We start from the raw sequence: 25,587 nt of genomic DNA, 5'->3' as shown, positions 1-25,587 counted from the left end.
CAGCCACAGCTTCTCTGAGAAACCTGTGTCAGTGCCTTATCACCCTCACAGGAAAGTGTCTTCAGAATATCTAATCTAAACCTGCTCTCTGTAAGTTTGAAGCCATTTTCCCTTGTCCTGTCACTATATACCCTTATAAAAAGTCTTATGCTGTTAACTTGATAGCCCACCACCTCTGCCTGCCACAGGCGTGCTACTGTTTCTACTGGCTTAATGGGAAGGCAAGCCATCTCTTTCACCACCAGTTCCTCAGGGAGGACAGAAGAATGCTACAAGCAGGGTGTAGGATAATCCAGATGTGATCCATACACCCTCCTTCACTGCTCAGAGCAGATAGTCAACATGACCATCAACTGGAGAAACCTCTGATGTCCCCAATCATTCACCAAGTCCCTGTTGCACCTGGTGGAACATGGTCACACATGCAAATAAGCAGTAAAATAAAGGCAGTCTTATATACTGCCAACAACCCAAGCTTTTCTTTGGTGATGATGGGTGACAGCCAGTCACCATGGGGGAAGGAATGGACTTGGCCAGGAAGTAGGACTTTTAGCTCTCCCCCTCCCATCACCTGGAGAAATGGGACAAACCCACAGAGTTGCTATTTTTTGTTAATGCCCTTTACAATAAGGGAAGTCTGGGATAGAGATGATGCCAGGCCTGTTGTGTACCATGAGCTCTGATGGCTGTCTAAATATGTACCATACCAGAAGTCTTTTACTTAATGAATTGCTCTCCAAATTATATCAAAGAGCTTCCTACTTGCAACAGCCTCACAAGGGGAATGAAAATAAAGTATTATATAAAATCTTCCCATTGGGTCTTTTTGGGAAAAAAAATCCAAACATAAAAAGATTTAAAATTATTCCATTATCTAAATGTTCCTCATTTATAGAGGTAATGTGGTGCTCAGATATTATCTTGTGTACCTCAATGTAGTAGTCTTCACCTCAGAGGGTCACATGGTGCTAGCAGACCTTCTGGTGAGTATCACTCAAACACAGCAGAGCTTAGCAGAGCACAGCCATGACATGCAGCAAACAAAAATGTTTACAGCAGGAAACAAGAATTATAGATGAGCTGAATGTAGTTGTGAGGCCAGGATTTTCTCAGCACACCAGGAGTTCACAAAATCTATCTCATGAGATCCTCCATCAACAGACCATCCTCTTGCAGTGACCTGCCCAGAGAACTGGAAGAAACAGAGTAAAAGGCTTCTAGAGGGAGTTTTCTCCATTCGTTAGCCACTGCTTTGTATGGGATGCACAAGTGCCAGTCTCCCACAGCTACTAATAGCAGATGTTTCAACAAGCACTGAAAAATCAACAGTCAGAAATTATAATAAACTGCACCTAGTCCTCACCAGCAGCATTTCACTCATATATCAGCAACAGCAAGAGAGATGCTTGCCTGGACAGAAGAACAATATCTTGCAGCTCCTCTTTGGTGCCAAGGAAAATTTGTTTACTCACTGTTAAAGGAAGCCAAACATGGAGAGAGATAATTACTAGCTCTGCTGCAGGCTGGGATAGAGCCCAAACACAGGGAAAACAGCTTGGGCATTGGTGAATGGTATTTGTATGTAGAAAGCAAGCTCCCTATTTGAGGATATCAAAAGGTTTAATTCAAAGGAAAAACCCAAAAACACCACCCCCCCACCCCCCCAATATCTTGGAACAAAAGAGTGCACAGCATCAGGCAGATGGAAAATGTTAGGGCTGTGTTGATTGCAGTCAGGTAAGCATCACTCGTGTGACACCTGCATCCTCCTGTAGTACCCATCGGCTCAGCACATTAGCTGAGCCTTTGGGTGAAGAGCAAGGGACCTTCTTCCCCAGGGTAAGCACCTGGTCCTGTTATCACCCTTAGCAACCCAAGGAGGCTTGATGGAAATGGCCAGCTTCCCAGCTGAATATCAAGCAGCCAGCTGGAACACAGATGAGGTTTTGATGATGAATATTTCTGAGCAGATCAAAACTATAATAAATTAGGTCCACAATTCCTTTTGGCACCTTCAGAGGTTCATTTGAAGCAGCATTTCCATACAGCATGCACCTTCCTACACAACAAGATCTTGTCTTTGTTGGATACAGGTGTTGATATAGATATTCCCAGAATCCTTGCATCCAGACCCATGGCACGGAGAGGATGCATGAGCCCCCATCCCACAGCCAAGCAGTTTCCATCATGGCTCTGTGCAGGAAGAAATTGTACCCAAAATTAAAGTTGCAATAGGCACTGCTCCAACTGACACAGACTCTTGTACACCCTGTAAAAGGCTCCCAGGTTTCTTCTCATGGATCGCACATGTGGGACTGAAGTCTGGAGGACATCAAGCAGGGCAAGAGCACCAAAACCACCAGCCTGAAGCCCCTTCTCCAGGTGGCACATGCATCAGCCACAGCTACTGCAAATGCCACTTCACCCTTTCCTCAGCTGCCTCAGTCTCATACCTTCTCAGGCAAACACTGTTCTTACAGAGTTGATGGCCTCATGGTGGCACAGTAGCTCCTTAACCAGGTGACAATGGTCAGAGCCATTCCTCCACCCTACCCAACCCTCTCCCATGCTAGTGCTCACAGAGGAGGGACAGCCACCTCCAGCAGCACTTGGTAAATACTGTTCACTGATGTTCACACCACATACAACCACCCAAACCAACTTATGCCTGGCTTCTGTCATTGCACACCAAACACAGGTTCTTGGCACATGCAATTTTGCTTCTCCCAATTCACTCCCTCAACTATTTAATCCTCTTCCCTACAACACCATCCTTGTGCTGTGACATATAACCCAGAAGCTCAGCTACACAAAGATCCCTCATCTGAGCTACATCTCATACTTTCAAGTCAACTTCAATGCTCCAAATAGGTTGCTTTCACAGGTGGCCACAAGAAGCTCTTCAGCAATAAATGAGACACTCCATATTTTTTCCCCTTTATCACAGAGCAATAAGCTCCTGGTCAAAGAATCCATCCTCACATTGGGATGTTGCCCATCTTCCATGGTTTGGGTGGGAATAAGCTTTCAGATGCCAAACAGAGGGACACGCCTCCCCTTCCATGGGAGAGGCAAAGTTGGAAGCATGGGCAGGCTTCACACTGATGGATGAGACAGTACAAGAAAAAAATCAAAGGTTTGGTGAGGAAGAGCTAAACACAACCCCTACCTGACTGTGTTCATGAGACGATGAGCCCTTCCCTTGGGATAGGGAACAGCTGTCATCAAGCTGCTCACTACAATCCACTGTCCACTGTAATAGGGATAAAAAAAGACATTGTGTAAAATAATAGCCAGGCTGGAGAAAACTGCTGTGTCAGTCCACAGCACACAGCAAACACCATCTGGCCACAGGTATCACAGTACATGTGCAGCATTCCCTCAGTTTAGAGGATGATTCCAAAGGCTTTGGCTTGGAAACACTCCACCTGCTGATGGCAAGCAAAGGGAAGATGCAGGTACAATTACAGGGAGGCACCTGAAACGATGCTTTGCAATAAAATCCATCTCCAGTATTTCCTGGCAGACTCCATCAGTGTTTGGTATCTCAGGCATGTGGTATGCACCAAGGTGACTTGACTTGATAACTCTTTTCTATGGAGTCTTCCATGGAAAGTTGGGAAATTTCTGGGTTTTCCAACTCCACTTCAGGGACAGATATGAGCCCTGAGCTGCTAGAAAAACTGTGGTTTTATTTTAAACAAATCAGAAAATGTGGCAACTGTGACGTGACACTGGATGACAGCACTACTTTCACATCAGCTTTACCCCATGGTGAAAGACGTGGACATCAGGGAACTTCCTGCCCATAGGGGATCATGAGCTGCTTAGGTCAGCTTCCCCCAAGATGCCTCCACAAAAATAGTTCAGTTTGGGGTAATTTGTTTTGTTGGGTTTTTTCCCTCGAAAAAAGGAAGGGCTGCATCATACTGAGGAAAACATAATATTTTAAAAAAGCAATTTTCATTAAACAAATATAAAGGATGCTGCTTAATCCTAGTCATTTTGTCACCCCTACCAACAAAGCTGAGACTGAACCTCGGTGACCAGCCCCATTTCTGAGGTCTTTCATCCTGGAAGTGTTTGGCTGCTCCAGGGAGACTCACTGTTTGGATGCAATCACCAAGGCCAATGAGTCGAGAAAATAATAAGTCAATTCCATACAAGCAGCAACCACCTGAGAGCTCCTTGACAGGTATGGATGAGGCCACAAAATAAGAGGAAGAGCCACCAATAGAACTGCCCATGATCCCTACACAGCTCTGCCCATCTTCTAGCTCACAGATGGAGGACCTCAGCCTCCTCTCATTAAGGAGCTGCTCATCACTCTCCTTACACCTCTGCTGACCTACCTGGAGAAGCTCAGGATACTATCATGCTTGAGAGCCTTCTACTAGACCTATCCCTATCTCCTTTAACAATTTTGAGTGCAACCATGTGCCTGGAAAGGTCTCCCAAGGTACAGCTCAACTACTGTTATGTCTACAGCCAAAAGAAAATTACATTTTCCCTCTGACTTTCCTCTCTTTCCTGGTGGGAGCAAGGTTGGAGACACCCCCACCATAGGAACATCCACACTTTGGAATTTTCTAGACTGGTTATGGATTCAGCCCTGCTGTGAGTGGTATGGAGGATGAAACAGCATACCATGTGCCTTCTTTTCCTTCCCCCAGCACGGAGAGCAGTTATTGGGGGATGTGGTACCATCTGAGCATCTCACACATGGGTAAGTGGATTTATCCTCTCTCAGTCAGGAAAAACATTTTTACAGCCACAAAGAAAAGAACTTCAGAGAGATTAAGCAACTTGTCCAACATTAAAGATTAAGTTGCCAGCAGAAACTCACAGTTAAAAACAATTTTCTTGGTCTCAGTCCAGTGCCTTCCCCCTAAACCCATTCTTTTTCCTCTGGTTCTCATTAAGAGGGAACATGCCACCTTCAATCAGGCTGGCTTCTGCCAGGGTTACTTCAGCAAGCTTCAGGATATATGAGTATTTATTCCTTGCTTTGCTAAGAAGTGATCAGGAAGAGAAAATCAGAAATTTAAAATCCTGATTATTTCTTATCCAAATTTGGGATATTAGGTGGAAAAAAATATCTTTGGGAGATAATTCCTTCTTAATGCATTAGTTTAAGACAGTAAACTATAGTGACTGCAAAGACTTCGTGATTGCATGAAGCATGTTGAGGACAATTGAGTCTGTAGGATGGTCTTCTTGTGTGAAGATTTGGTTTAACTTGGATCAATCAGTGAAGTACTTATGTCCTGAAAGACTTAATGTATTCATAGAATCATAGAATCCTAGAATGGCCTGGGTTGGAAGGAACCATCAAAGCTCATTTAGTTCCAAACCCCCTGTCATGAGCAGGGACACCTTCAACTAGACCAGGTTGCTCAAAGCCCCATCCAACCTGACCTTGAACACTTCCAATGATGCACCTTGAGACCATAAAAACCAAAACCCAGTTGGCAGGAGACCTTTACCAGATGGTTAGAGACCTCATATATAGCTGTACAAGCAAGCTGACTCAAATCTTATGTTTTACTACATCGTGTTTAAGCTGGACATGCATCCCAAATCCAGGCTGTAAGTCACCAGCATTCCCCAGCCCCTCTCCCACCCCACAATGTGCCCTTTGTCCACCTACCTGTGAGACGTGGGACTGTGTCTTCTTGCTCTCACCATCCCCCTCCATTTTATCCATCAGCAGCCCCTGGACCTGGTACTCCAGGACATAGCTGTCAATGAAACGCTCCAACTCCTCGATCTCCTGAGAGCAGCTGCTCCCTGCCTCTGAGGAGGCTGATGCCACTGACAAGTTCTCCATCCCTTCAGGAGAGATGTCAAGAACAGAGGGGGCCTGAGAAAGCAAAATAAAAAGAGGCAAGAAATTATTTCCCAGTAGTTATAAAAAGGTTAAAAAAACAGCAGCTGAAGCCTATTGGTTTCCAGGGACAGGATATTTTTTTGCTGTTCATCTGCATTTCCAGTAATATTTATATTAATCTTAGGTGGTCATATTTAGAGTTTCCATGTGTGCAAAAAAAAAGTCTCATTTCTGTAATATTCCTACATCTAAGGACAACAGAGTTTTCCTGTCCTCCTTAAAACATAAACTACTGAAAACCTCCAGACATGCACAAGAGAAAAACAAAATTAAAAACTTAATTTGAAAAGCCCACAGCATTAGCTGTGCTGGATAAGGGTGAGAAGCTGGGGATACTGGACAAGGGTGTGAGGAAGAGGATGATAACTGAAAAGCTTCTCTAGGACAGCAGCAGTAAATGATGCTGAGTCAATGATGTGACTGTAAATGGTCAAAAGAGGAGTTTTGCACATGGACATGAAACAGACATCCCACTAGAATATATTTTTAAAACCTCTCTTTCTTCAGGATGATGTGTCTATAGAAGATGGACAGGCGTTACAATGCTCTTCTCCTTCCTATTTCTCCATGGCTCAACAGGTATGAGGCTCTGGAACTAGAAGGCCAGACAACTGATGAGGTGGGTGAAGGTCCTTCTGGGATAGTGGGGCATCTTAAAACACCACCTCTACCCTGAATCAAGACCTCCTCTGTTAGCAGGGAAAAAAGAGTAATTGCAATAGAAGACTCATTTTTAAGGGGAATGGATGGCCCAATATGCAGACCAGGCACAACTCACAGGGAAGTCTGCTGTCTCCCAGGGGCTCGGATAAGGGACAACACTGGAAAACTCTCCAGTCTAGTAAGGCACTCTGATCATTATCCGCTGTTGGTTGTTCAAACTGGCAGTGATGAAATAACAAAGAGAAGCCAAGGACAATCAAAAGATACTTCAGGACCCTGGGACAATTGGCAGAGGGATCAGGCACACGGGTAGTGATTTCCTCAATTCTTCCAGTAACAACAAATTGTATTGACAGGAATAGGCAGATCAATCAGGACAATGCATAGCTCCAAGATTGGTGTCAGGGGAAAAAAATTTGCATTTGTTGACTATGGGATGAACTATTCAGCACTTGGTCTAATGACACTTAACAGGATGCACCTATCTCAGAGGGGAAGAAGAGTTCTAGCACAAGAGCTAGTGGGGCTCATTGATACAGTGTTAAACTAGCTTGGAAGGGGGAAAGGGATAAAACCAGGCTTGCTAGTGATGAGCAATGGGATGGTGTGCCAAAACTTGAGGAAAGGAGCACTAATGGGATCCCTCGACCTACTTGACAAGGTGTTGGATGCAGTGTACCACACCTGAAATGTTTATACACTAATGCATGCAGCATGAGGAACAAACAAGAGGAGCTCGAGGCTTTGGCCCAGTCCCAGAGATTTGACATCATTGGCATAAGTGAAACCTGGTGGGATGAGTCTTGTGACTGGAGTGCCCTGCTGGATGGTTCCAGACTATTCAGGAGGGATAGGCAGGGCAGAAGAGGCAGACAGGTGGCACTGTATGTAATAGAAGGGTATGTATGGAGCTCACAGTTGGCAATAGCACAGTTAAGAACTTTTGAGTAAGAATCAAGGGGAAAACAAATAATGTGGATGTCATTGTGGGAGTTTACTATAGATTTCCAATCCAGGAAAGTGACACTGACAAATTATTCTTTGAGGAACTAAGGGATGTTTCAAAGTCAACTGCCATTGTCCTTAGGGGGGACTTCAGCTTGCCAGAAATTAACTGGGAGCATCACACAGCTGGTACAACCTGGGCCAGAAGGTTCCTAAAAAACCTGGATGACAACTTTATAGAACAGGTCCTAAGGGAGCCGACTCAGAAAGATGCCCTCCTTGATCTACTGATTGTCAACAGAGTGGAGACTGGCAGCTGTGTTGGCCACAACGACCACAAAGTGATTGAGTTTAAAACCTCTGTTGACAGGAGGAAAAGCACCAGCAAAACCTCACCCCTGGACATGAGGAGAGCATACTTCAGGCTGCTCAGGGAATTAGTAGGTAAGGTCCCCTGGGAAAATGTTTTTGCAGGTGCTGTGGTCCATCAGTGCTGGTCACTTTTTAAACATCACCCCCTAAGGGCCCAGGATTGGGCAATTCCCAAATGTAAGAAGTCAAGCAGGCAAGGCAGAAGGCTGGCTTGGCTAAACAGAGTCCTTCTCTCAGAAATAAGGCAAAAAAGAAAGGTGTATGCCCAGTGGAAGCAAGGTCAAGTGACATGGGAAGAATACAGAGATGCTGCTTGCCACTGTAGGGAGAAAATTAATGTGGCTGAAACTCAACTGGAGTTGAAGGTGAAAGAACTGTGGGGGGCAATGAAAAGAGTTTTTTCAAATTAATTAATGGCAAAATGCAGTGTAAAAAAAATCTGCCCAATACAGGATGAGGATGGTCACCTCACAAACAGGGACAGAGACAAGGCAGAGGTGTTTAACGCATTCTTTGCCTCTGTCTTCAACACAGATGATGGACCAAGGGGGTCTCAGTGCCCTGAGCTGGAGGACCATGACTGCAAGAATGGTCAACTCCCAGTCGACCCTGAAATTGTGTGGAATCTGCTGCTCCAGCTGGATCCCTACAAATCTATGCAGCCTCAGATGGGATTCATCTGAGAATACTCAAAGAGCTAGCTGATGTCATTGCAAAACTTCTCTCAATGATTTTCAAGTGGTTTTGGGAATCCAGAAAGATCCCAGCTGACTGGAAGCTAGTGAACGTTGTCCCAGTTTTCAAGAAGGGCAAGAAGGAGGACCCTGGAAATTACAGGCCTGTCAGTCTCACTTCAGTGCCTGGTAAAGTTATGGATAAGATTATATTGGGAGGTATTGAAAAACACCTGAAAGACAACGCAGTCATCAGTCACAGCCAGCATCACTTCATGAGAGGGAAGTCCTGCTTATCAAACCAGATTTTCTTTTATGACAAGTTAACTCACATAGTTGATTAAGGGAAGCCAGTTGATGTAATCTTTGTGTATTTCAGTAATGCTTTTGATACTGTCTCTCACAGTATCCTGGACAAAATGTCCAGCACACAGCTGGATAAATAGATAATGTGATGGGTGAGCAACTGGCTCACAGGTCAGGCACAAAGGATTACAGAGAATGGGGTGATGTCAGACTGGTGACCTGTCACTAGTGGGATTCCACAGGGCTCCATCTTAGGCCCTGTGCTCTTCAACATTTTCATTAAGGACTTGGATGCAGGACTTGAAGAAATATTAAGCAAGTTTGTAGAAGGTAGAAAACTGGGAGGAGCTGTTGACTCCCTCGAAGGCAGGGATGCCCTGCAGAGAGATGTCAACAAATTAGAGGATGGGGCAATCACCAATCATATAAAGTTCAACAAGGGAACGTGCCAGATTCTGCACCTGGGATGGGGCAACCCTGGATGTACTGATAGACTGGAGAATGAGACACAGGAAAGCAGGGCCACAGAAAGGGACCTAGGGGTCCCGGTTGATGGAAAGTTGAATAAGAGTCAAAAGTGCCCTGGCAGCTGTGTCCTGGGGTGCATCAGGCAAAGCATCACCAGTTGGCAAAGGGAGGTGATTGTCCTGCTCTACTTTGCACTGTGTGGCTGTGCAATGAGCATTGTGTGCAGTTTTGGGCACCACAATGTAAGAAAGTGTCATGGTTTGACACTGGCCAAACACCAGGCACCCACAAAAGCTGCTTACTCACCCTCCCTTGCCACAGCTGGGTAGAGGCAAGAAAAATTAATGAAGGGTTCATGAGCTAAGGACTGTGAGAAAACACTCCTGTTGGGGCTGGTCCCAGGGGTCTGTCCTACCCCCCGCTGCTGCAGACTTCCCAGATAGGGGTCCTGCAAGGAACAGCTGTCCAGGGGTCTTGGACAGTTTCCAGCTGGGGGCAACCCATATGAGCTTGGCCTGAGGCTTCAAGTGATTAGCTCTTCTAGATGTGATTTCAGCTCTGTAGTGATCAGCTTAGCTCAGCTCATGGGTTACTCCAGCTGATGCATGGACGAGAGATGGGAGGCTGTATAGCATTCCACAGAGTCCTTTATTAGCAGGCTTCTGCAAAGGGGGCCAGTGGTGGCCATATCCACTGAGCTGGGCAAAAGCTGGGGTTTTTATAGGGAAGGGGAGAATTGGGAAAAGGACCAATGGTTTAAGACTGGGGTAAAATGACCAATAGTTTACAAGGAGATAACATGGAGTCCCAAAGCAGGAAGGCATACACAGCTTAGTCACCATGACTAAGTAGTTTTGTTTTATCTTAAGAAACAGATCTCCAAGGGGGAAGCCTTTCGGAGGACTGGCTTCCCTCCACCACTCCCCTCTCTGTATTTAGTAAAAAGGCATCTCCAATAGCTCTTTTAAAGTAATGGAGAAGGCACGAGAACATAACTAATACAATAATAATCACAATAAAAATCCACAAGATTCCCTTAACTAAAGATGACACCCATCCCATTAGTCCCCATTGACCAAGGTCATTGAACCAGTCCAGGGTGTTTTCCACCTTTATGTCCTTCACAAGTTCTTTCAGTTTCTGGATGTTTGTGTGGATGGATTTTGTGCATGAAGAGAGGTTGAAGCAGCACATCCCTTCAAAGTCCTCTCTGCCATGTCCATGGGCGAGTAATAGGAAGTCAATCGCGGCTTGATTTTGTAGGGATACATGTCTTGTGGTTTCCTCATCCTTTAAGAGATCACTTAGGGCAGCAGATGTTGCACTGGCATGTTTGCTAAGCCAACACCCCAGGTGATTTATCTCACCAAGGGCTTTAGCTGCAGCTACCAATGGTAAGAATAGGGAGACAGCATCTCTCTTTGATTAATTCCAATTGTACAATTTAGGATCACAATTTTCATCAAATTCAGTGTAGGATCTCTTGACGTTTTAATTCACTTTCTTGTTTCCAATTATGTAATAAGGTGATATTTGGAGTGAAGGTAGAAAGTTTGCCAAGGCTACAGGGACCCCTCTAGAGGTGCGAGGGGATCCAAGCCCATACTTGGTCACCACAGATAAGAAACATTCCCCGGGACAACACTTTGGGGTGGAGGGTAGACACAGAAAGTACGCGACTGGTGTCATTACACCAATCTGGATAATTATAGGCTTTGTTAATTGGTGATATGACTTTTCTGTATGTGATTTTTGTCTGGTCAATCTCTGGCCAGTTATGTTTTGGAGGTTTAAAGTAAAATTCAATACAGCATAGTGCTTTGGAGGACCCCAACAGGTCCAATTCTTGGGGTTCCTCTGGAGCATTTGGCAACATTTTTGTCCACTCGTCCCAAGTATCTATCGGATTGGGCCTCTTACCTGTGGTGCGGAGGAGCTCTGAATTATAGATGGGCCAGTCATCTGCTACCAAGAGAATCCCTACCAGACACGTGGAAAGTGGGTTGTCAACACTACCCATGGATAGGCACATGTTATCTTGTTTCAGTGTGCTTGCTAAGGTCACCCAAACATTATGGTAAAGCTGTGGGTTAATCCAGCCAAAGGCATGTGGCACAGCGAAGAGCATCCAGGCAGCAGTGAGGAAAGCACCAATTTCCATCTTTGGCTTTGGATAGGGAATATAAGCAAAATTTGTTATCTTTATGGTGGGAGGGGAGGTTTAGGGTTTTCTTCCTCATCCCTTTCTTCTGTTCCTTCCCCCCTTTTTCTATTTACTAAAAACTGAGGATGGGGGAGGGTAGGTATAAAGTCTAGGGAGGTTCTGGAAAGGGTTGAGGGAGAGCGACATGAGGATTTTTAGGGAAAGAGGGATAACACACATATAAACTAGAGATCAATTTGTGGCCAGGCTGTGTCTGGCCTATGGCTTGACTGATGCAGCAGAATCTTTTTCCGTTTTCTGTTTTGTCTGCTGTTGTGTGAAGGGACGGTCTTTTCTTTGGTATGTGGATGCTCAGTGAAGCCTTTGTCTCCATGCAAAGCTGGTCTGGTTTTGTAGAGGTCTTATATTTGACTCAGGAGAATTCTTGTTAGTGTCCGTGGGGGCAGTGTTTGCAGTGCCTAGATATGGTTTTATGTTTTTTCCTGGGAACCATCTTGGGCCAGATGGTAGTGAGACACAGGCATAGCCTCTTCCCCAGGTAATCAATGAAAAAGGCCCAGAAACCTGATGTGCCTCTGGGTCCTTTACTAACACTGGTGGTCTCTCAGTGAGCTTAGCTTGGGTCAAATTTGAAAAGTAGCAGAGAATTGGGGGGTCAGGCTCAGATGCTGTAGAATTTAGGAAGTTAATGACATAGAGAGCCTTGCAGAGTCTCTCAACAGGGGATATAATTATTGCTTCTCTCCATTGTTGATGGAGGACTCTTTTGAGGGTTTGATGGGTCCTTTCTACAATGGATTGCCCTGCGGGATTTGCAGGTATCCCTCTATTGTATTCAATTCCCCACTCACTGAAGAACTCTTTTAATCTACGAGAGGCATAGGCAGGTCCATTGTCTGTTTTGATATTTTTTGGGACACCCAGAGTGGCAAATGCAAGAAGAAAATTATTAATAGTATGCTTTATAGTCTCTCCTTTGTGAGTTGATGTAAATATTGCTCCAGAAAATGTATCAGCTGACACGTGCATATATTTAGACCTTCCAAAAGGTGGGAAATGCCTCACATCACTCTGCCACAAATGACAGCTGATCAGGCTTCAGGGTACCCATAGACAGTATCTGGTAATTTTGGCAGTTCAAGCACGTTGTGATAATAGCCTTTGCTTGATCTTTTGAGCGCTTGAACATTCTGATGAGGGCAGATACATTTTGATGATAAAATGCATGTGACAACTTTGCCTGAGCAAAGATGTCAAGGACGTTAGCAGTTTCTATTGACATGGTCAATGCATCCGCCTTCTTATTCCCTTCTGTGATGGCACCTGGGAGGTCAATGTGTGACCTCACATGCATAATATGGTACGATTGCTTGCTGTAGGATATTAAACAAGTTAATGCAGAGATCAATTGGTGTAATTTTGGATTGGAAACATCTTTGAGAAAAGCATGTTCTGCCCTCATAACTATACCATCAACATAAGCTGAATCTGTGACTAAATTAAAGAGTTCGTCTTTGAATTTCTCAAAGGGTCTGAAAACAGCTGCTAATTCAGCAATTTGTGGAGATCCCTCCACTATTTGGACATCAGATTCCCACTTTTGAGTCTTGGGGTCCTTCCAGGTCATCACAGACTTGTGGGATGAGCCTGACCCATCTGTAAAAATGGTTAGAGCATTGAGAGGTGTCCTACTTTGGACTAATTTTGGGGTCAGATTAAAGGCCGCATTAAAAAGTTTATGTTTTGGTATGTGGATGGAAATTTGGCCTGTATTGCTATCTAGGGAAAACTGGAGTTTTTCATTAGTCTGGAGCAAATGCTCCAGGTCTCCAGTAGTCAGTGGCAGGTATATGCATGTGAACTCACACCCTGCAAGAAAGCGGAGGTGAGTCCTTGCCTTTTTAATTAGATGTGCCATGATTTCTTGAAAGGTGGTAATTGTTTTTGTAGGTTGATTGTAAAGATCCATTCAAGTAACAATAAAGGCTCTCTGAGTTGAGGGTCCCATTGGAAAATCAACCCATGGAAACGGGGGCCTTTCCCAGAATGATAAACTGGAAAGGCAGGCTGGGCTTGAAGTGATGGGCTTGGCGTGAAGACAGGATTTCTTGAACTTTGGAGATGGTATCTCGAGCTTCTGATGTGAGAGTCCCTGGAGAGTCCAGGTCTCCGCTGCTATGGAGAAGATTGAACAGGGGGGAGAGGTCCTCTGTTCTAATTCCTATCAGGGGATGTAGACAGTTGATGGAGCCACACAAACTGTGTAAGTCTCTCAGGGTCTTTGGGTCATCTCAGATGGCGAGCTGCTGGGGTACAATGTTTTTTTCACAGATCTGGAGTCCAAGATAAGTCCATGGGCTGGTGTACTGCACTTTGACTTCACAAATTTCAAATCCTGCTTTCTCTATGGTTTCAATGGTCTTTTTAACCTCTTTGTCCAAGTAAGTCTTTTCTGATGCACAGACCAGGATATCATCCATATAGTGGTGGATGATTGCATCCAGGAATAACTTCCGGATGGCAGACAGAATGTGAGCGACGTACCACTGGCATATAGTTGGGCTGTTCTTTGGGCCTTGAGGAAGATAAAGCCAATGACATCTTTTGTGTGGAGCCTCTCTGTTAAGAGAGGGGATGAAGAAGGCAAAGTGGGGGGCATCTTGAGGGTGCAGCGGGATGCTGAAGGTACAGACTTTGATAGCTATGATGGCGAGAGTCCAGTCTCAAGGCAGCATTGATGGTGAGAGCAGGCCAGGATGGAGGGGACTCATGTCCTCAGTGATGTTGTTGATCTTGCAAAGATCGTGGAGGAGTCTCCATCTCTCCTTTCCAGTCTTTTTCAGCACAAAAACTGGGGAATTCCAAGGGCTGCTGGTCTCGATGATGTAGCCTTTGGCAAGCTGCTCTTCAACTAGGGCTTCCAGTGTGTGAAACTTTCCTTCGAGAAGGACCACTGCTCGACCCAGACTGGCTCCTCACATTTCCAGGTGAGTCGAGGGGCAGGTGATGGTGCACGCCCCTCAGTGGCCCCAATTAGAAATCTGGGCTGGGAATGTGTAAGGAAGGTCCTCATTAAGATAGAATGTCTCGGCCCCATAGGGTGATGGGGGCCCTCACGACAAATGGCTGGATGGTTGCCGTCTTGCCTTCAGGTCCTTTGACGATGATATTCTGCTTGCTGCACATAGACACTAGGACTCCACTGATCCCAGAAATCATGCCTGTCACCAGTTGTGTTGTAATGCATTTAGAAAAATGGTATAATCCTGGAATGTACCCCTGAAATACAGAATGTTAGCTCCTTCCCCTTAACCCCTCCTCCCCAATGTTTCCTTATTGGCTGTAAGACTGTGATCCTTCCCCTTTTCCCTGACTTCAAAAAGGAGCACGTTACCAGTTTCTTCCTCTTTCCACACCCGATGCCCGGAATAAAGCTAGAATACTGTCTCAGGAAAGAGAGAGCCTCGTTTTCGTCCCCATAGTTCTCGCTATTAATATCTTCCCCCCTCTCTGGGCTACAGCGAGGTGGACTGTGGTTACAGAGAGGCTGGAGAACATATAAAAAATAGCAATTGGTGCCCTGGTGGTAGGAGACTTAGAACTCCCCACAAGTGACTGGAACTCCATTTGTGGGGTTCAAAAAAGTCTTTCAAATATAGTGTTGTGGTTTTAAAGCAGTAACTAAAAAAATTACTAGAAAACTAACTTCTTGCTGTGAGATATGGATTAGAACAAGAGCAAAACAGGCTTAAAACTTAAAAGGAACAAAGAAAGTTTATTAACAAAACTACAAGAATAAGAACACCAGAGTAAAACCTCCAGAAAACCCCATTTCCCCCCCACTACCCGACCATTCCCTTGTTCACATGACAACATAGAGACAAAAAACTTTGGAACTTTGGTGTTTAAAACAGTCCCAATTCCTGCTAGAGTATTTTCATCAGTCTTTGTAGAGAAACAGAAGTCGTCTTCTGCTAATCTATGGAGTTTTTCACAAGAAAACCATTTTCCTATGGTTTTCTATTTCTCTGTTGCCAGCTGCCCGGAAATCTGTCATCAGTTCTCTCCTCTCATTTCACATCACTCTGAGGTGTGTATGGGTCAATGAGTCTAGGGATGTCATTTTTAAGGATGAGTTATTCAAATGTAAAAGTTCTCTTCATCTGTCTCTGTGAGCCTCCCTGGAAACAGAAGTTTTCTCTTTGCCTCTCAAGGCCCCAAATCTTCAACTATTACTTCTCCCCCCTCTGTTCCAGCACCTCACTGCATCACAATTACTCCGCCTTTTGCTCAAAATCCACACTTTGAACACTCCCAATATACTCTGTCATGAATTAAAGGAGCTTTTTTCAGAACACTATTGTCCATCTCCATAGCTTTAACAGAAAAATATTTCAGCTTCTAAAGCATCTCCTCATTCTCTCTTCTCCATCTAAAACCTAATTCTTCACTGTCTTTGATGGTTTTATGATGTCTTCTTCATGTTGACTATCCCTCTCTCTCTTCCTTCTCTCTCTCTGGGAAAAGGAGTAATCTGCAAGTCTCATCCAGGTAGTAAAAGAGTTAAAGTCTTGGAAAAGCTGCAGATGTTCATAGTGTCAGGTTTCAGTTCAGCAGCACAAACTGCAAACCAAGCCAGGCTGGCCAGCTCCATTTCTCTCCCCCCCCCTGCCCCGCGGCCTTGTCTGGCCTGGAGGGCGGGGGGGAAGGAAACCGAGACAGAGCCTCGTTACCTTGTCAGAAGCTGGAAACTAAAGAGAACAAGAGGAGCCTGGCTTTACATCTTAAGGTGGTGTTCACAAGTTGATCTCACTTCTCAATGTTTAAAACCGCCGCAAATTCTCAAAAATGACCAATAATTGGTCAGAAAAAAAACTCCCATCAACCTCTCGCAGCTTCAACTTCCCCCCAGCTCCCGAAGCTATCTTAAAGGTAAAGTCACCACAGGACATATAGTCAATTACCTTGGGAGACACACGCTGTTTTGTGTGGCTGTGGGCTCACAAGGAAGGAGCCGATAGCCCTTTCAATCATTGGAGGGTTGGCTCTAGAACAGAGGGGATCTTCTTTGCATTGCTAACTGGTAAGTCAGAGTGGCGGGATTCGAACCGGCGGCCGCAGAGCGCACCAAGCCACGTGCCCTGCCCCTCCCTGCCGACCGCCGCCACCGCCACTGGACCCGCTCCGGTTCCAGCGCGGAGGCACGGTGCCGCAGGCGGAGTGGCGCGCTGGACGCAAGCCACACTCGGCAGCGCAGGCACAGCGGTGGGGTCCAGGCCAGAGCCGCGTTCGGCTACACGGGCACAAAGGCGGGGTCCAGGCCAGAGCCACACTCGGTGCGGCGGGTCCCAGAGCAGAGAAATTTGCTTCAAAGTATCTCCCGATTTTTCTTATAATTCAAAAAGAATTGATTAACAGAGAAAGTGAAATAAAAGAACAGCCACTGCAGTTTCCATTGGTTCCCCCTAACCCTTCCCCCGAACCCTCTGCTCCTGAGCTGAAAAAGACACATATAAGAGACCAAAAAACTCAGGAAATGCACTTTGACAATGCCATTCCTGGTTCCATGTGTCTCATTCATCCCCCCATCTCTGATAGTGCTGCGCAAGCTATCCAAGACCTTTCCCTGTACCCATCTATTCTGATCATTAAAAGCAATGAACCCTCCTATCCCCATGTGTCTGGGACCCAAAATGGCGCTAGTCGTGTGCCAGATAGCCACATGGGGAGACCTCCATCGTACTTCCCTTCCCCTTCCCATAATCCCTTTTACCTACCTGTCCCCACCCCCCACCCCTACTCCGCCCACAATCCCTACTCCGCCCATAACCCCTTCTTTCCCTCGGGCATTCCTTCCCCCACCACCATGCCTTCGCCCTGCATGACTCCACCCCTAAAAGGGTATACATCACCCTGTGACCCTGCCTCCAAATGCTGTAACCCTGCTCCCCATGCCCTTTCCTCCTGTCCCCACAAGGGGGGTAGGGATCGGAGAGATAGCTCTACCCCCTGCTCCCGTAGGGGGGCAAAGAAAGGGGTTTCCCACCCCCCACCCCGGGGGTGGGGATGGGCCCCCACCCAGCTCCTGTGGGGGTGGGGCTGGGCCCCTCCACATACCTGGTGGTGGAGTGGGGTCCCCTGAGCCTGGTGGGGGTGGGGGTGGGCAAGGAAACCCAGGAGATACAGGCCCTGGGGAAGATAAAGATATGCTTACAGCTGCACCTGTGATATATACTGGTAAAAAAAGAATTAATAGACAGTACAAAGCCTTCTCTTACCAAGATATAAAGGAAATTTGTAAAATCCAAAGGGAATTCGGTAGAGATAGCGAAGTACTAAAAAGAATGATAAAAGCTACATTAAAATATCAGGAATTAGTTCCTGCTGATCTCAAAGACTTGTTCAGGTATCTTCTAACCCCCACTGAGTTTGATTTTTGGGAAAGCTCATGAAAAAAGTCCTTAAAGAACCTCCTAGAGGAGCTTAAGTAAAGCATTCAGGATGCAAAAGATGCAGAAAATAATGAAATTAATTTAGAACATCTATGTGTGGAAGGAAGGTAGACTAAACCTGAAAACCAGGCGCAGGTTCTAACAAAATCTATTTTAGATAAGATCTGTGATGTAGCAGAAAAGACATAAAAAATAATCAACACTTGAAACCCAAGTCAGTTATGTTAATATTAAACAGCTTCCACCAGAAAGTTTTTTGCAGTTTGTCGACCAGCATAGAGGACAAATACAAAAGCAAGTGGAGGGACCAGTGGCACAACCAGAACTGATCAAAGAGATGGCTCAAAGAAAATGCCAACGAGGCCTGCCGCAGAGTGACCCTGAATCTGTCCATCAATCCTCCACCCACTATAGCAGACATGATAGAAGCATGTGCCAAGAAAGCAGATCTGTACAGTGCACACAACAAGAAGCCAGGACCAATAAACCCAAGGACTGTGGCAGCTGCAACACCAGGAATAAACAAGCCACAGATGCCATCAAAACACGTCCAGCACATCATCTGCTTCCAGCGCAAGAAGCCAGGACACGTCACCAGGGACTGTCCTCAAAGCCAGCACCAAAAGAAACGCCAAAAAGAAGCTGTAGCTAATCAACAAAAATCTGGAAATTAAGTGCTTTCCCAACCAGCACAAAGACACAAATGAAGTGGGGAAAAAAAAAAAAAAGTCTATTTCAATTAAAAAGGAGGGAAAAAGGGGAGCGAGGTGGGGGACAGCAGAAAAATAATTGTGGGGAACGCATGCCTAATAAGATCTGGCAACCGCAAAAGTGATCTAGACTTGTAACTGCCAAAGCTTTTCATTTCAGAACTGACCGTTGGACAGTCATTGGAGTGAACCTGCAGGACAACTCACAGGACATGGCAGGACTGGATAGTAGGTATTTTGTTATTGGGGACACAGCACACACAGCGCTAGAGATTGAAGTAGCTCCCATGACAATTAAGGGAGAACTAACACATCTCACACTCTTAGCATGATGTCGGCAGCCACCCTTCTATTTGATCAAAGGGCAGATAATAGCCCAAGTGATCCCTGTTCCAGCAGAGGTCCCCGTAGATAACAAAGCACCAGGAGTTTACTGGGCAGAAGTGGTTGGCAAGGACAAACCCATTATGGGATGCAACCTGACCCACGGATCAGAACATCTCCATGTAGAAGGGTTGATTGACACTGGGGCAGATGTGACTATCATACCCAAAAGGGTGTGGCCTTCACATTGGGAATTGCAACCCGTGGCGGGCAAAATACAAGCTGTTAGAGGGGTAAAACTGGCAAAACTTTCTAAGAGCATTGTTCAGATCAAGGGCCCGGATGGAAGATTGGCTAGTGTCCGTCCGTTTATCACTATCAGTGCCCCCTGTGGGGGAGAGACACCATGTCCCAGTGGGGAGTCAAACTAACTATTCCTGAGACCCCCCCAGAATTTTTAGAGGGGGCCACTGTTGAGCGCTCCACCCAATGGTTAACGTGGCTGGATAATAATAGAGTGTGGGTAAATCAGTGGCCTCTCCGTAAGCAAAAGCTCAGGGTGCTATAAGAGCTGGTGGAAGAAAATCTAGCCAAAGGCCACATAGTAGAAACAACCAGCCCTTGGAATTCCCCTGTCTCTGTAATAAAAAAGCCAGGGAAAAATAAGTGGGGCTTCCTTCATGATTTGAGGGAGATAAACAAGAAAATTGAAAACATGGGGTCACTCCAACCTGGGATGCCCTCTCCAACCATGCTCCCACAAAACTGGCAATTGGCAGTTCTGGACATTAAAAGACGGTTTCTTCCAAATTCTCCTGCACCCAGCAGATGCACCACAGTTTGCTTTTCCAATCCCCACAGTTAACCGAGAAGCCCCAATGAAACAATACCACTGGAGGGTATTACCCCAGGTGATGAAGGCCAGACCCTTTATCTGCCACTGGTATGTGGCGTCATTATTATCCCGTTTGCCCTGAAAAAAGAGATGCCATCATCTTGCACTACATGGATGACGCGCTTGTGTGCTGTCCCAATAACAACATGCTGCAACACACACTTGATCTAGTGGTTAAAGTTTTAACCTCTGCTGGATTCCAATTGCAGGAAGACAAAGTTCAAAGGATGCCACCTTGGAAATACCTGGGTCTGGAGATCACTGCACAAACCGTTGTCCCGCAGAAATTGGAAGTCATTAGTAATCCCAAAACCCTAGCAGATCTCCATTCCCTGTGTGGGTCTTTGAATTGGGTCAGACCCTGACTAGGTCTCACTAATGAAGACCTCAGTCCCCTGCTCAATTTATTGAAAGGGGAAAGAGAACTGCTCTCTCCTAGCGAAACTGACTCCAGAAGCAAAAACCGCTATTGAAAAAGCACAAAGGGCCTTGACAGAAAGACAGGCACATTGCTTCAAGCTTGAGCTGCCTTTCAAATTTATTGTCCGAGGGAAATTACCACATCTACATGGGTTGAATTCCAATGGACCGAGGGGCAGAGAGATGCACTCTTAACCAGAGTGAGTCTTCCTCTCCCATCAATGACCCAAAACCATCACCAAGCCACAAGAGCTGATGGCTCAGCTGATCCAAAAGGCCAGGGTGAGGCTGCAGGAACTGGCTGGTTGTGACCTTATGTGTATTCATCTTCCAGTCAGACTTTCTGGGGAGGGAAAACACTCTCCTGAGAAACTGACCAAAGAGATGTTTGAGCACCTGCTGCAGAGAAATGTTAACCTCCAGTTAGCTCTGGACAGCTACAGTGGGCAAATATCAGTCCATGCACCATCGCACAAATTGTTTCATGAGGAATTCCACCTCATTCCTTGTGAGAAAACAAGCTGTAGAACAGCTCAAAGCTCTTACAGTGTTCACTGATGCATCTGGGACATCCCATAAGTTGGTGATGACTTGGAGAAATCCTCAGACACATCATTGGGAAGCTGATGTTGAGTTTGTGGAGGGGTCACACCAGGTAGCTGAACTGGCTGTGGCCGTGAGAGCCTTTGAGAAGTTATTAGAGCTGATCAATTTGGTTAATGACTCAGCCTACGTCGCAGGGGTAGTGTCCAGAGCAGAGCAGGCAGCTCTCAAGGAAATCAAGAACGAACATCTCTTTAGGTTGCTCTCAAAACTAATTTATTTAATTTCAACTCAAGAGCATCCTTTCTATGTGATGCACGTGAGGTCACATACTGATTTACCAGGCAAAATTGCAGAAGGGTACCATAAAGCAGACACCCTTGACACCCCGGCCAAAAAGGGTATGTCTTCCAGATGTATTCCAGCAAGCTAAGCTGAGCCACCAGCAATACCATCAAAATATGCCAGGACTGATCCATCAGTTCCAGCTGACACGGGGTCAAGCTAAAGCCATTGTGGCCACCTGTCCCAGTTGCCAGTTGCAGGCTGTGCCATCGCTAGGCATCGGGGTTAATCCCTGAGGCCTTGGAAGCTGTGAGGTATGGCAAACAGATATCACACACATTCACAGTTTTGGTCGCCTTAAGTATGTACATGTGAGCATTGATACATACTCAGGAGCAGTGTACGCCTCTGCTCATGTCGGAGAAAAATCTGTACATGCCAACAACACTTAGTACAAGCCTTTTCAGTGCTGGGGATCCCTAGGGAAATTAAAATGGATAATGGCCCAGTGTATAAATCCAAGGAGTTCCTAGAATTTGTCCAGCAGTGGGGAGTGGACCACAGAACTGTCATCCCCCACTCCCCCACAGGTCAAGCTGTGATCGAGCGTACACACCAGACGCTCAAACAAGTCCTAGCCAGGCAGGGCAGTGGGACAATGTGGACGTCTCCACAACAAAAGCTTTGAAAAGCTATGTTTACCATCAATTTCCTGAACTGTTCATTTGAAAACATGAGTCCTCCAGTGGCTCGTCATTTTAACAGTGATGATCAGTTTAAATTGTCACAGCATCTGCCAGTCTTAATCAGGGACCCTGAAACTTGGCAGAGGGTCCAAGGTCCCCTATGAACTAGTCACCTGGGGGCATGGTTACGCATGTGTATCCACCCCTGCAGGCCCCCGATGGATACCTCAGAAATGGGTCAAACCTTTTATTCTCAAAAACCCAGCCCCAGCAGAAGAAGAAGAGAGACAAGTGGCAGTTGCTTCCAAAAGAAGATGCCACCAGGAAAAAGCAAGAAGAAACCTTCCTAACCTCTGGTTACTCTCTGACCTGTACACCTTAACTGTGAATATGCTTAAAAAATGTTTGTTTCCTTTCTTTTAGAAAAACCCTACCTCACACTCAAACCCATGATGAGCCTTACCTCAGCTGTCATCATGCTCGCACTGAGCAGCCTAGCAGCTGCCTGGATCGTCCCTCAGCCACGACAGAACATCTGGGTGACCCTGGCACAAACACTCCAGCAAGATAATATCTCTTTGTCCACTGCAGCAGCAAAAGACCCTATGTCCACCTGTCTGGTAGGGATCCCACTGCAGGCTGGAGACTTTCCAGCCAGCTTTAGCACTCCCAAGTTTAATACAATTCTCAAAACACACAGCGCCCATCCAAGTGAAAGCCGTAGGTGGCGGGCTCTGACAGTGAAGAACCCTGTAGAAAAGTGGTCACCAATTCTGCCCAAGGCAAATAAGGAGCCCCAAGAATTAGAGCTATAAGGTTCCTCCCCCTCACCTTTTTGTGTTCACTTCATTTACAACTCGCTCTCAGATACAAAACTATACCACCACATAATCCAGTATTGAAAAGAATTCAAAGGAAAACAATGGTGTGGTATGCTAAGTCAAGTCACAGCAGATGATCCTCTCCGCTTACATCCAAGAAACCTCCCTAAATGTATATTTCTAATTTGTGGAGATAGAGCATGGGCAGGAATCCCATTGCGCCTTCGAGGAGGGCCTTGCACTTTCAAATGCCTGTCCCTGTTAGCACCCAACCAAACCCAAATTATTAAATGGATTCAGAAAGACAATTTGACCCACGAAATCCACAAAAGAAGCACTGATATTTTAGACTCAAATTGCAATTCTGACATCTTTCATTGGGCAAAATCAAAAAGAGTTGCTGCATCCATATTTCTTCCATGGGTTGCAGCTGCCAAGGCACTAGATGAATTAGGTCACCTAGAGTGCTGGGTAATTAAACAGGCCAACTTAACATCCACCACCCTCAGCTCCCTCCTTGAAGACAAAGAGATTACCAGACAGGCTACGCTCTAAAATCGAGCAGCCATAGATTTTATTCTGCTACTGCATGGACATGAATGCCAGGAATTTGAAGGACTTTGCTGCTTAAACTTGACCTCAAAAGCTCCAAACATCCACGTAGCCCTCTGAGAGATGAAGAACTTGATCGGACAAGTGAAGCAAGAATCCGAGGACTGGTTTAGTGAGCTGTTCAAAGTCTGGGGATTCACAGGATCGTGGACTTGGATAGTCAAAACAATCCTGTTGCTTTTTGTTGTTCTGTTTCTAATTGTGCTAGCATTTGGGATTGTTCATTGTTTAGTTTTAAAAGCTCTCAGTAATTTAGTCTCTACTACCTCAGAAATCAACCACATAGAACTAGTGAACCGGAAGCAACCTAACCGGCCTGCCAATCATGAGTGGTGGACAAACTCGTGTTCTGTATCATGATAAGCTCATAACCCTTCTAAAATTTTATATAATAACAAAGTGTGAGGTGTTGTAATGCATTTAGAAAAATGGTATAATCCTGGAATGTACCCCTGAAATACAGAATGTTAGCTCCTTCCCCTTAACCCCTCCTCCCCAATGTTTCCTTATTGGCTGTAAGACTGTGATCCTTCCCCCTTTCCCTGACTTCAAAAAGGAGCGCGTTACCAGTTTCTTCCTCTTTTCCCACCCGATGCCCGGAATAAATCTGGAATACCATCTCAGGAAGGAGAGAGCCTCGTTTTCTTCCCCATAGGTCTCGCTATTAATATCTTCCCCCCTCTCTGGGCTACAGCAAGGTGGACTGTGGTTACAGAGAGACTGGGGAACATAAAAACCAGCACGGTTGCAGTTCCCAGTCTCCTGGCCACTCTGAGCAGGAAATGATGGTCACGTCTGTGCCAGTATCCAGCATCCGTGGTCAGTGGATCTTCTCCCCCTTACAGAATGTACCACACTTGGTGGTTGGCTTACTTGAGCCTACTATCTGTGCCCACATGATTGTGGGATTGAGGGGAAGTCGTTCCATGCGGTTTGGTCGGAGTAGAAAGTCTTTTGCAATTGGGGTTCCCGGTGAAAGATAAAAGGGTAGGTCCAAGCAGCAAAGCTGGACAGATTTCTTGTCCAGGGTGCACTGTTTGTACTTCTGGAAAAACAAAAATTTCCTTTGGACCATGGAAAGTGTCACCAATAATTAGGATGTCCCAAGGACCACCTTTCAGCCCATGCTTTCCTGTGAGAACATGGTAAACACTTTCATCTGTAAAGTCAATGGACAGTGCAGTTACCAGCTGGCACCGGGTTCCCATCGGTACCGCTCCGTGTGTTGGATCCTCTTCATGTGACTTGGGATCTCCCGGAATGATGCGCTGTGATGTTTCCCATCTTCCTGGTCCTGGCTGTCTGATGTGAATCTCACAGTTGGGATGGAGCAAGAAGGCTTTTGATTTGTTTTCTGCGCGCAGGGCCTTACCGCTCTCCGCTGCAAGTTTCTCGAGTGCTGCTGGTACCGCTGCTGTTTCTCAGGCTTTTGGTAGGTGGTGTGGGAGTCTTGAGTGGGTGACCTCTCTGGACAGTCCTTTATAAAGTGTCCAAATTCCCCACAGTGAAAACAGCAGGCATTATCTTTGGAGGCCACCACTGCAAATGCTCCAGAAACCCCTTCAGCGATGTCTTTAGGAATTGCTTGGGCAACTGTGTTTTCAGTGGACAAATGGCATGTACAGCTTTCCACCATTTGTTCAGTGGTAGGTTCCGTGTCCAGGGGTAAAGCCCTCAGAATAGTTTTACATTGTTCATTAGCATTCTTTATAGCTAGTTTACTCAGAAGTTCCTTTCGTGTCTATACTCTGTTTTTCCAATGTATCCTTTAATCTCTATGCAAATTTAATAAAACTCTCATCTACCCCTTGTTTGATATTAGTGAAATGTATGGTAAGAGTAGAGTCATCTGGTGTAAGAAGTAATGATGTTTTTGCTGCAATAGGTATGTCTTATCCTCAGGTAAAGTGTTGGCTTGGTCTGAGGGTTTTGTAGATCATCTTTTCCAGCTAGTTGTTCAACAGTGAAATTTTGCCTATTTGCATCTTTAGAATAATTGTCAGATAATGTTTTTAAATGTTTTTTCCAATGCTTTTCACATAGCATATATTCAGCAGGGGAAAGAAGGCATTGAGCAATATTTTTGACATTGTGTGGTACTAGGGTATGCACGGAGAAGATGGCCTCTAAGTAATTTCTAAGAAGATGTGCCCCCCGCCAGTGTTCTTTTGCTACTGTTCTGAATTCATGTTGTAAATATGGGCTTTTCACAATTATTCTGATAAATATATATTATATGCTTTCACTATATTCTTTTTTCTCTTAGCAAGTTATAGGCTTAGATAGGAATTCTGAATGGTAAGGATATGTTTCATCCGGACAAGGCAAGACAATGGGAGGATCAAGCTGTGGAAAAC

At 45.6% G+C, this 25,587-nt stretch overlaps 1 long non-coding RNA gene and 1 pseudogene across 1 annotated transcript in view; both read right to left on the bottom strand.

Annotated features, from left to right (window-relative positions):
• Nucleotides 1–3,020: 3,020 nt before the first annotated feature.
• The window catches only part of LOC148183345 (uncharacterized), a 57,141-nt gene continuing 34,574 nt past the window's right edge, over nt 3,021–25,587 (bottom strand). The window contains exons 2-3 of the long non-coding RNA XR_015773611.1: nt 5,651–5,863; nt 3,021–3,253 (exon numbers count right to left, since the gene is read on the bottom strand). This is a non-coding gene — a long non-coding RNA (uncharacterized LOC148183345). The remainder of the gene's footprint in view (nt 3,254–5,650; nt 5,864–25,587) is intronic.
• On the bottom strand, nt 9,162–22,275 carry LOC148183346 (uncharacterized; annotated as a pseudogene).

Source organism: Pseudopodoces humilis, chromosome 12 (assembly GCF_049639895.1).
Source record: "Pseudopodoces humilis isolate 2021_Gansu_Grassland_sample_001 chromosome 12, ASM4963989v1, whole genome shotgun sequence".
Lineage (NCBI taxonomy): Eukaryota > Metazoa > Chordata > Aves > Passeriformes > Paridae > Pseudopodoces > Pseudopodoces humilis.
The sequence above is the reverse complement of the archived record's forward strand: the minus strand, read 5'-3'. Positions and strand labels throughout refer to the sequence as shown.